Raw genomic sequence first — 11,723 nt, 5'->3', positions numbered from 1 at the left:
TCTCTTACCCGGCACTCTCCTGGATGTTTCCTATAACATCTGAGACAGAGAGGGAGCATCTGTATACCATATACCACTCGATCTCTCATCCTTTGTCTCTGACCTTCTTTACTTTTCTGCCTCCTCCAAGGTCCCTGACTAGAAACTGCCTAGAAATCGAGAGGCATGGGCCTCTTTCTTTGGCTCTATGCTCCAGCAGCACCTCTCTATAGGCTGGTCTCAATCACTGTAACTTTATCTACCAGCTTTGAAAAGGTCTGGACCTGAAAGCCCACTACCTGCTCATACAAACCCTGTCTTAGGCCCTCCTCGAATTTCCTCGCTTTTCTTCCCTCATCTGGTACCATACATACGGGGCAAACTGAGACAACTCAATGAATCTGGCGACATGCTAATGTACCGTCATATGCCCTGCGTCAAGTGTAAAAACTCTGCTACCTTCACGCTTCTGATGGTAGCAGGGAAGTAGCGTTAGAAAAATAACTCCCTGAAGCGGCTTCAGGTCACTGCTACAGGCTCAAGTCTCTGGTCCTCTAACAGTATCTCTGATCTCCACCACCATTTTTTCTCCCTTGTCAACTTGAATGCCGCAAAGGACACTTTCTGCTCCTCGATACAAGGGAGCACTGCTAGCATCTCCTCTATATCCTGGACCCAGTTTTTAGCCATGAATGGGTCGACCCCTCTAGAGAACGATGGGGGTCCCATGTGCGTAAACTACTCAATCATACAGCACCGCTCCCCTTAACTCCTGGTCATCTCTACCATCACCTACTAGGTGACGCTACATAACACTATATCGGGGTCTCCGCCACCCATACTGGAAGGCCCTGCCTCATCACCTCCAGTATGTGCACTGCTACGTCTAGGATCCATCTTGAAAATGGTACAAAAGGGTCTTATAATTCTATCATCATAACACCACTAATACACCAAAAAACTAAAACCCATAAAATAATCTTCTATTACTATTCATATTAACATTCTCAATACAAATTTAAGATTCTGTCCTACCTCCCAGAAACAAGAACCGGTGATAGTTTTCTATGGTTTTCCAAAAGTCGTCACCCCATAAAAATCACAGAAACAACCACGGAACTCCTGCTTCCAAGTCGCAAGATAAAACCCTAAATTCCAATCTCATCCTCTAACAACAATTGACCCATATCTCAACCTACCCATCTCCTATTCTCATCAAAACTCATTCCTATACTCTAGTATTGTATTTCACTGTTTACTAAAGTCTACAAAACCTACCAACCTAGGCTCTTATACCAAACTGTGACGCCTTGATTTTTCATACCATTTTTTTTTATCTCCAATAAATAATATGTATTAATCAAACATCTACCATGTCAAAAACTCCGATACGATTTTAACATAACCCAACCCGAAATAGGGTACTAGGTAATCAAACTATCTCATACGAACAACAATAACAGCGGAAGTTAGTATTTACAAACCATCTAGAATACAAATAATCATAGTTCTATACATCCATACACATCCCAAAAATTCATAACATTCTCTAGAGGATTACACAAACACATCCCCAACACAAAACACTTACCCTATCTATCAGGGTACCAGCTCCCCTCTATCTCAGAGCTCTATCTACTGATCTCTCACAGTCTCCTGAAATATTTAAATACTTGGGTGAGCACCTTTCAGTAAGAAGGAATAAAATATTTACAGTGTGTGACAATATGAGTTTAGTTATATAATAATATACTCAAGTGATTATATCATCTAAAGTGATTATATCATCTAAGAAGATATACATATATGAACTCATAATCATATAGATATATAAATAACCTTTTATAAGCTTTAATTCCATTTCTCAAACTCATACACATGCAACCAACATTTATCAACGAAAGTTCCCGAGGATGGGGGAGATTACACGCCCATACATGTAGTGCCCCTCTGCTCTGATTTTGTTTGTAACTTTTCCCGAATAGTTTGGGTGTGGCTATAACTGATACTTATCAGCGCACTCACCTTACTCAGTAAGCCCTCGGACGGAGAGTTTTACTTCGCCCTAGTAATTTAAGCAATTAAACTCACACTCTTATATTCCTCATAATTCATTTCACATTCTAGGTCATGAGTGTCCCCGATATCTCATACATAGGTTGTCTATAACTCATGGCTGCCTTGAGGATATTACCACGTCATGCTTCCCCCCATGACAAGGTTGTCCGACCTGAAGGCTGGAACCGCAATTTGCTTATCTGGTTAGATCAAAACAATGAAATTGCCTGTCTCTAGTACGATTGGCCTACCTACGCCTAGTCTAGACTCCAGGGGCCTCTCTACCCTTCTCACTGGCCCAATTGACTGACATACCACACTCTCCACGAGACCGTGTGGTTGCACTAACACCTCGCCAGTAACGGTACCGTGGTCTCTATTGAACTCCAGTCCATTAGGGTTCTCATTTCCACATTCCAACATACGCATTTCAGTATTCATATTCTAGTATTCGCATTTTAGTATTCTTATTCTAGTATTCATATTTCAATATGTTGGTATATTTCATCACATCAGAAATATTCTCATCATTTTCTATTTCGTTCCCATCATATCAGTACACATATCATCTCATAATAGTATATATCTCATTTCAATATTTCTGTATAAAACATTTCTATACCAATCTATCTTTCTATTACATATATCATCATTTCAATGAAAACACATTTGTATCTCATATTTTTATCATAACACTGTAAAAATATGTCTGTATAACATATTTCATCATTTCCCAGTAAAAATACATCTATGTTTCACATTTCATCAATTGTGTATATACATCTCATGTCATCATACTTATATATATGCAAATATTACTAGGTTTCCATTTCTTCATATCTGTATAAAATATTTTGATATAATCATATCATAATCTAATTTCCCAATACAATTCACATATTTCAATTTCAATAACATTCCCAATATTAAACAATCATTTCATATTTCCTCATGCCACACAATTTTTCACCTGATATTCATAATATAATAACCACTGTGAACGTATTATATTTTCATTTTCACATATTTATTCAACCAGCAATTTTCAAAAATAACTGTTATAATTTATTCCTCTTACCTCGTTTACTGAGAGGCCTGCTAACAACCTTAAATCCACGCCCCACAGCGTTCGAAGATCAAAACCCTGAAATTACATTTTTTTCAAACTAATCAACTCAACTCCCAGAATATTTCTCATTTAGCATTTCCTAAGCCCCATATACTCCAAATTAACAATTAAGTCCTAAAATACCTTACTTACCCTGGTTTTGGAGTGGTGCCTCGGAACCCCAAATCGCAATTCCGCTCCATTTAAGTTGAAGAGAATCCTCCCTGGATCTTCGTGATGGTTCCTGATTGTTGATCCAAGCTAGAATGGAGCCGAAATTAAAGACAGAAGGGAAAGGGTGTTGTAGGGTTTTAAAGAGAGAAAGGGAGAGATTTATATTTTAATTTAACAAAATGCTTGCGGGTTCCTTTTTAAAATCAGCATTGTAGACAAAATCGTCAATGGTTTTCTGCAACTCTCACAAAACTGTTGACGGTTTAGGTCTTTAACCCGTTTTTTTTACCGTTTTGCCTATAACCGGCCCACAATGAACACAAAATCATCGACGATTTTCTGTGCCCCTCACCAAACCGTTGACAATTTGGTCTTCACCAAACCAAATTTCCTCCTTTCTCCTTATTTTTCTTATTATTTAAAATTTCCTAGGTCTCTACACTTTTGACCTCCTGAACATTCTTCAGTTTTACCTAGCCCACTACTATCTCTATCTTGCTAGGATCTACATAGATACCATCCCCAGATATCACATGTCTGAGGAATGTAACTTTTTTCAACCAAAATTCACACTTCTTGAATTTGGCATACAATTTCCTTTCTCTAACCACCTGAAGTACCAACCTTAAATGTGTCTCATGCTCCTCGGGACTCCTCGAATAGACCAGTATATCATCAATGAAAATCACTACAAACTGGTCCAAGTATAGATGGAAAACTTTGTTCATCAGGTCCATGAATGTTGTAGGAGCATTCGTTAGTCGGAATGACATAACCAAAAACTCATAATGCCCATATCGAGTTCGGAGTGCTATCTTTGAAACATCATCTGCCTTGACCTTCACTCGATGGTACCTAGAATGAAACTCAATCTTTGAGTAAACTTATGTTCCTTGGAGTTGATCAAACAAATCATCAATATGAGGAAGAGAATACTTATTCTTAACTGTCACTTTATTTATCTCTCTATAGTCGATACACATCCTCATCTTCTCATCTTTCTTCTTTACAAACAGAATTGGTGCTCCCCGGGGCGACACACTAGGTCTGATAAACCCCTTATCTAGTAATTCTTACAAATGTTCTTTTAACTCTCTCAACTCTACTAGAGCCATTCTATATAGAGCTTTAGATATCGGCACCATCTCGGGAAGTAGATCAACGGCAAATTCAATCTCACGATCGAGAGACAATTCAGGTAAATCTTTTAAGAAAACATCTGAGAATTCCCTTACCACTGGAATATCTGCAAGTTCCAATTCCACTCCTAACGCTTCCTTAATACAAGTTAAGTATCTCTGGCACCCATCCAGTAGTAGCTTTGTAACGATCCAAAAATTATACCATATTTTTTTCCTCTTACCTATTTACTCTGATACCCCTGAATTATATGCTATAACCTCCTAGGCTCCAAGTGGGCACTGAGGTAAACCCTTGCTCATATTACATACCTAAGCAAGGAAAAACGTAAAACATACATCCATATTTACAATACTAGAATCCAATTTTTCCTCAACACATAATTACATAAATACACATCATCCTAGTATCATATACTCAAAACCCCTAGTTACTAACTCAAAAACATAGCCACCTATTAAAACTTACCTTACAAATAGGGTATTGTACTCGCCCTCTCTATTTGCGAGTCTGATCCACTCGCCTAACTAGATCGCCTGAAAAATATTAAATCACTGGGATGAGATAACGCTTAGTAAGAGGAAAAATGCTATTACTAGTATGTGGCAACTAAGCTTACAAACATAATATACTAACAACTAACTAAAATTAAATTTAACTGGCAAAACATCTCATATAGCTTATAAATACAACTAACATTTCTGAGTACGATTTATTCATAATTCTAGTACTATAGAATATTTGCTGCTATTTTGTAAATCTATATACATAAAGGTAACTGTGATAATACCCTGAAAAATTGTACATCATGATTTAATCTTTACCACTCTTCAGCCCGGCCCTGACACAAACTCCGTGGCACGATAGCTGGTAAACTGATCTAAAATAGCAACGATACCGTACTCTGCTGATTCCTGATCTAATTCATCAGGGTCTAATACTGTATAAATGTATTATCTTGTTGTTTCATCATGATTTCAAAATAACCATAACACTATAAATCTGATCTGAAATACTAAAATATCTGACTGAAATAAGTGTAATATCTGACTTAAATATCTAGCTGAATAATCTGTAATATCTGAGTGTTATGGTTTTGGAAATCACGAAATTCTGTAAATGCTGTAAAATTTTTGTAAAATATCTGTCTGTAAAATATTTGTCTATATATATATACACTATAACTTATAATTCTGTAAAATTTGATAATAAATATTTCTATGCATAAATTCTAATAAGTCGTGGTATTCTGAAAAACTATATAAACGTTATACGGAACAAATATCTACTCAGGCCACACAACTAATAAAACACATGCTCTAAAATCCATGAAGCTATATAATCAATATTCTATACCTTGTTAAACAAATACCGTATTTTACTGATAAAATTCTTGAATTTCCTAGCATAGCATATTTCCCTTGCCTAACTAGCTAGGAGGCTTGCCTCCAATTCTATTTTCACGCTCACGACGCACTATCCTCAAAATCCTGAAATAACACATTTATACAAATTTCTCAGTAAATCACTGAATTCCCCAAACGATCATCTCACTCATATTTCCTGAACCTGCCTATTCACAATTTTTTAAACTTTAATATACTAGACTCCTCGAAAAATATCTGCTGGAGTCCTCAACCCATGCCTGTAGGGTCTTAAAAACACCCTAACCCTGAAAATGTAATACCTAAATTTTATTCCACAAAACACCAGTATATACCCTCACAACACAAAATTCGAGCTCAGATAAAATTGGTAATACTGAAAATACCTAAAAACTCACTTACCCTAATTTTGGGATGGTTCTCAAATTCCCAAATCGAATTTTTGCTCCAGTTATGTTGCAGAGAATCTCCCCATAATCACCATGATAGCTTCTGATTGTCGAAATGGAGAGAATCCGAGTCGAAAATCTAAAGAGAATGAGAGAGGCGCTGAGATAGAGAGAGAAGAAAATTGAAAAATTTGAGTTTCTCCACTGAAATGTCATTTTCGGCTATTTATAGTCCTTTTGCCACGTGGCCTCATTGACGAGCCACGTCACCTCGTCGACGAGTCCAAAAGGGAGTTCATCGACGAACACCTAACCCTCGTCGATGAGTTTCAGGCCCTGAAAATAGCCCCTCAATAAACTCTCGTCGATAAGACATGCGTCCACATTGACGAGCTCAAGAAGACAGTTCGTTGACAAACGTTCTGCGTTCATTGACAAGGCCCTACTACATCCCCTTTAAAAATTCTTTTTTCCTCTCATTTCTTTATTATTTAATTCCCATAGTTATTCAGGTTACTACAAGCTTCCTCACTTGCATAGCCAACAATAACTGTGATGAGGAGCACACACACGACCCCACAAATTTGTACCCCTGCTCCCCAAGAAGTCTGAATACCACTTCTTTCTTATGATAGTCGATGCTGGCATAGTTGGCGGCTAGCTAGTCCATTCCCAAAACCATATCGAATCCATGCATGTCAAATACTACAAGATTGGCTAGTAGCATTTTCCCCTGAATATCCCCTAGACAATCTTTAAACACCCTTCTACATATCACTACTGATCCCGTCGGTGTGGCTACTGATAGTTCGGCGTCTAGTGTTTGAGTTTCTATCCCACATAACTTAACATACCCCAGCGATATAAAAGAATAGGTGACCCCTAAATCAAATAAAACAACAGCTTTATTTGAAAACATAGTAATAGTACCAATCACGACATTGCCGGCAGCCTCTGCGTCTCCTAGCGTCAGTGCATAGACCCTTGCCTGCGTGATATTCCTCTGCTAGCCGCCTCGAGGTGCTTGGTTATTCCCCCGAAATTGTCTAAAAAAGGGAGCATTGCACGGTTGCACACGACAATCCTGTGCCATGTGACCAGGTCTATGTGGCTATCATGAAATAATCTTTTTTTTTTTTTTTTTTGCACTTCCAAAGTGACTTCTTTTGTGACTCTAAAAAAAAAAAAAAAACATTCAAAAGAAAAAATACATTCCTCACATTTTTTTTAGGTAAAATCCTTTTAGTAGACGACGATATTTAAAATAGTTAATAACAAGCCCAAAAAAGATACTCAAATTATAGGTAGATAAAGACTAATGAGTTTTTATCTAAATTATTGTATGTTAGTTTTTAAGTACTTTTGTAGTAATCTAAAAATAAATAAATAAAAAATTAATTAATAATTATTTTTAATAATATAATATAATATAATAATATTTTATATATATATATATATATATATATATATATATGTTATAGAAGCTTTAAGTTATAGGAACCCCCCCCCCCCCTCCCTCTCTCCCACTCTCTCTACGATCTCTCTCCCTCCCTCTCTTCTTCTCACTATTTTTCTGTTACTCCTGCAAGGAAAAAAAATTAAATATCAATTCCCAATTCATTTCCCCACAAAATTGAGGAGCGGGGATTTCGACTTCTGCACGTTGTAGGCATGACTCCAAAATTAGGGTAAGTGGGCTAGATTATGTCATAATTTATTTTAATTTATTCCTAATTTAAATGGATTACTTGAATTTAATTATATCCATATGCCTAATTTAAATTAAGTATGTTAAATTAATTATATTAGTTTTATTCAAATATATACATGAGTTAAATTAAATTACGCAGATTCGATCGATTAAATTTGAGTACGTGAATATGGCTATATTTGTTTTATTTAAATATATTTGCATTAAATTAAATATGTGGAGGTGATTATACCCACATTTTTATTAAAATATACCCAAGAATATTATTATACGTTTTCTCCGGTGATTTATGAAATTATAATTATTATACAAATCGTGTGGCATGAGTTTATTTTATTTTATTGCATAATTGAACAAGTTTTGAATTTTTACAGTATTATATTTATTACGTGTTTATTGTGAATTTTACGGGGTTATATTTATTATATGTTTGATTGCGAATAATGATGAGATTTGGTTACAAATTATATGTTGAGAAAATGATGAGATCATTATACTATGTCGTTGCATAAATTGCAATTCTATATTTTAAGAACCCTGATGGGCTGAATGAAGTGAATGTTCGGTACCGTAGCTACAGAGGAATATTAGTGCAACCACACTGTAGCAGAAGTGTTGGCGGTAGATAGTCGATTTGGCCTGAGTAGGGTTGTACCTACCTGTTTCTAGATCAGGATGTGGTTGGCAAATTGATCTTACAAACGTAATATTTTGTTTTAGCTTTGGTAGGCTAACCAAGTTAAGTTTAGTCTTTGGACCGCACAACCCGTCATGGGGGTTAAACATAACGTGCATCAGCCAAAAAAAGTTTTTTTATACATATTTGTGTATTTATGTGTCTATGGCCATTTAATAGGCCTCAATGTTGTTTTGAGAGAAAAGTATGTATTTTTATTTATAAATATGTGACTTAAAGTTTATAAAGAAATTTCTATTATAGTTAAAATTATTATTAAATTATTTCTATACTAAAGCTCATTCTATCCACACACTGATGTTAATCTAGTCCTTACTTGCTGAGAGGTGTCTCACTCCAATAATTAATTCATATTTTAGGACGTACCGGAGATCATGCCTAGGGAGCTTCTGGGCGGGGTTAGAAAAATATAGTTTAGAGTAAGTGTTTATGTAATAAAAGTTATATATATTTTTTTTTGTTTCACGTTATGTAAATATTGTTACTTGGTGATACCCATGTAAATTTGGTGGTTTAGTACTCTGGTATTATGATATTTGAGGTTTTAGATTATTCCCGCTGCTTACATTTGTTATATTTATGGAAAGTGGCACCTTGAACCCCACCAGGTTCAAGGTGTCACGGTTGCGGTATCAAAGCTTAGGAGATAGGTTCTATAAACTTTAGCAAATAATTTTACCAGAGCGTAAGTATGAATTATGATGAGGGTAGGAATGGGTAGGTTAGGATTTTTTTCTTTTAGCCTATTATTTGATACGTCTTAATTTATGATTTTAAAATAATTTTTGTCTTCTCTTAAGAATGGACCTCAAAGATAACAACATGAATGCTAGAGGAAGTAATAATATGGGGGCTTTCAATGAAGAAGGCATCAATTCTACTTTAGTGTTACGTGAGTTAGCCCAGCAGCTTATGGCAGAAATTATGTGGAGCTCTAGGGGACAGAGTTTTCCACCTATTGACCAGGGGTGTACCATTGAACAGTTCACCTGCATGAACCCCCCAACTTTTGAGGGTGCAGCTGATCCAATAGTTGCAGAAAATTGGATCTAAGAGATGGATGAATTATTGGTAGTCCTTCACTGCATAAACGAGCAAACGGTTCTATATGCCACTTTTAAAATGATCGGGGAGGCCAAACACTGGTGGATTTCCATGAACCAACTTGAGGAGCAAAGGCCAGAACCAACACCTCTTACCTGGAAACGCTTTAGGGATATTTTCTTTTATCGGTATTTCCCTGTTTCCACCAGAGTTGCCAAGGCGAAGGAATTTACAAATTTAACCTAGGGGAACTTAATCGTTCATCAATATGTGGCCAAGTTTATTGAACTGTCTCGATTCACCTTGTATTTAGTTCCGGATGAATTGAAGAAGACTTGGAGGTTCGAGAAAGGCCCGAGTCTGAGGATTTATGAGCAGGTGATGGTATTTCAAGTCCAGAACTTCTCTGAGTTGGTAGATAAAGCAACAGTGGTGGAAAAATGTCCACAGAGGAGTGCAGAGATATTGAACTAGAGAAAGAGACCCATGCCTCCAGGTTTTCACGCTATTATAAGACAAGGTCCTTGGAAAAGAAACAATAATAATGTGGGCCAGAGGCAAGTAGTGGGAAATCAAGCTTATCAAAATAATCCACCACATTCTCCTTGTCTTAAATGCAATATCAGACATTAGGGTGAATGCCGGGTTGAAGCAATTATTTGTTATCGATGCAGTAGATCCAGTCACATTGCACGAGACTATCATGTGCCGCCAAATAATGCACCCACTCCTAATCAATACCAGGGAAACAATCAGGCTCCCCGAGGCAACTATCAGAGGAACATCGCCCAAGCGTGCGTTTATTCCCTTACTCCAGGAGATTTAGAAAATGTCGGTGATGTCGTGACATGTAATATTTTTATATTTTCAAATAAAGTAGTAGTATTATTTGTGGTCACACTGATGAGGACCTTAGTGGTATGTAGAAAGATACTTAAAGGCTATCCATTTTGTATCCAGCAAAGAATGCTACCTACTAATTTAGTAGTGTTTGATATGCATGGATTTGATATAATTCTAGGGATGGACTGGCTAGCCTCCAACTATGCTAGTATAGATTGTTACAAGAAAGAGGTGGTGTTTAGACCTCCTGAAGAGCAAAAGTACAAATTTGTTGGGTCGTGCGTGCGCTTCTCACCACAAATATTGTCATTTATTCAGGCAAAAAGACTACTTTTGGATGGATGTCAAGGGTACCTACCATGTGTGAAGGAAGCTCCAAAGGAAGAGCTAAAGCTTAAGAATGCCCCAATAGTGAAGGAATTATCGAACGTATTTTCAGAGTACTTACCTAGGTTGCCTCCCAATTGCGAAGTTGAGTTCGCTATTGACATACTTCCAAGAATGGCATTGATCTCTAAGGCTCCATACAGAATGGCTCTAGTAGAATTGAAAGAATTGAAGGAGCAATTATAGGAGTTGTTGGATAAAGGATTCATCAGACCCAGTATGTCACCATGGGAAGCACCGGTTCTATTTGTTAAAAAGAAAGATAGGTCGATAAGAATGTGTATTGATTACCAGGAAATAAACAAGGTGACAATTAAGAACAAGTACCCACTAGCTCGTATAAATGACTTGTTTGACCAACTCCAAGGAACACAAGTCTTCTTTAAGATCAATCTTCGATTAGGGTACCATCAGGTGAAAGTCAAGTCGAAGGATGTTCCAAAAACTGCATTCTAAACTAGATATTGTCACTATGAGTTCTTAGTTATGTCATTCAGACTGACTAATGCTCATGTTGCATTCATGGGCCTTACGAACATGATTTTTCATAAATATCTGGATCAATTTGTGGTGGTATTTATTAATGATATTTTGATTTATTCAAAGAGTCCCGAGGAGCATGAGAATCATTTGAGGTTAGTACTTCAAATGCTAAAAGAAAAGAAGTTTTATACCAAATTTAAAAAATGCAAATTCTGACTAGAAAAAGTTGCATTCCTAGGACATGTGATATCTAGGAATAGTATTTCTGTGGACTCAAGTAAAATAGAGATAGAAGTAGATTAGGCAAGACTGAAGAATGTTCACG

This window comes from Malania oleifera, chromosome 13, assembly GCF_029873635.1.
Source record: "Malania oleifera isolate guangnan ecotype guangnan chromosome 13, ASM2987363v1, whole genome shotgun sequence".
In the NCBI taxonomy this organism is placed as follows: Eukaryota; Viridiplantae; Streptophyta; class Magnoliopsida; order Santalales; family Ximeniaceae; genus Malania; species Malania oleifera.
The sequence above is the reverse complement of the archived record's forward strand: the minus strand, read 5'-3'. Positions refer to the sequence as shown.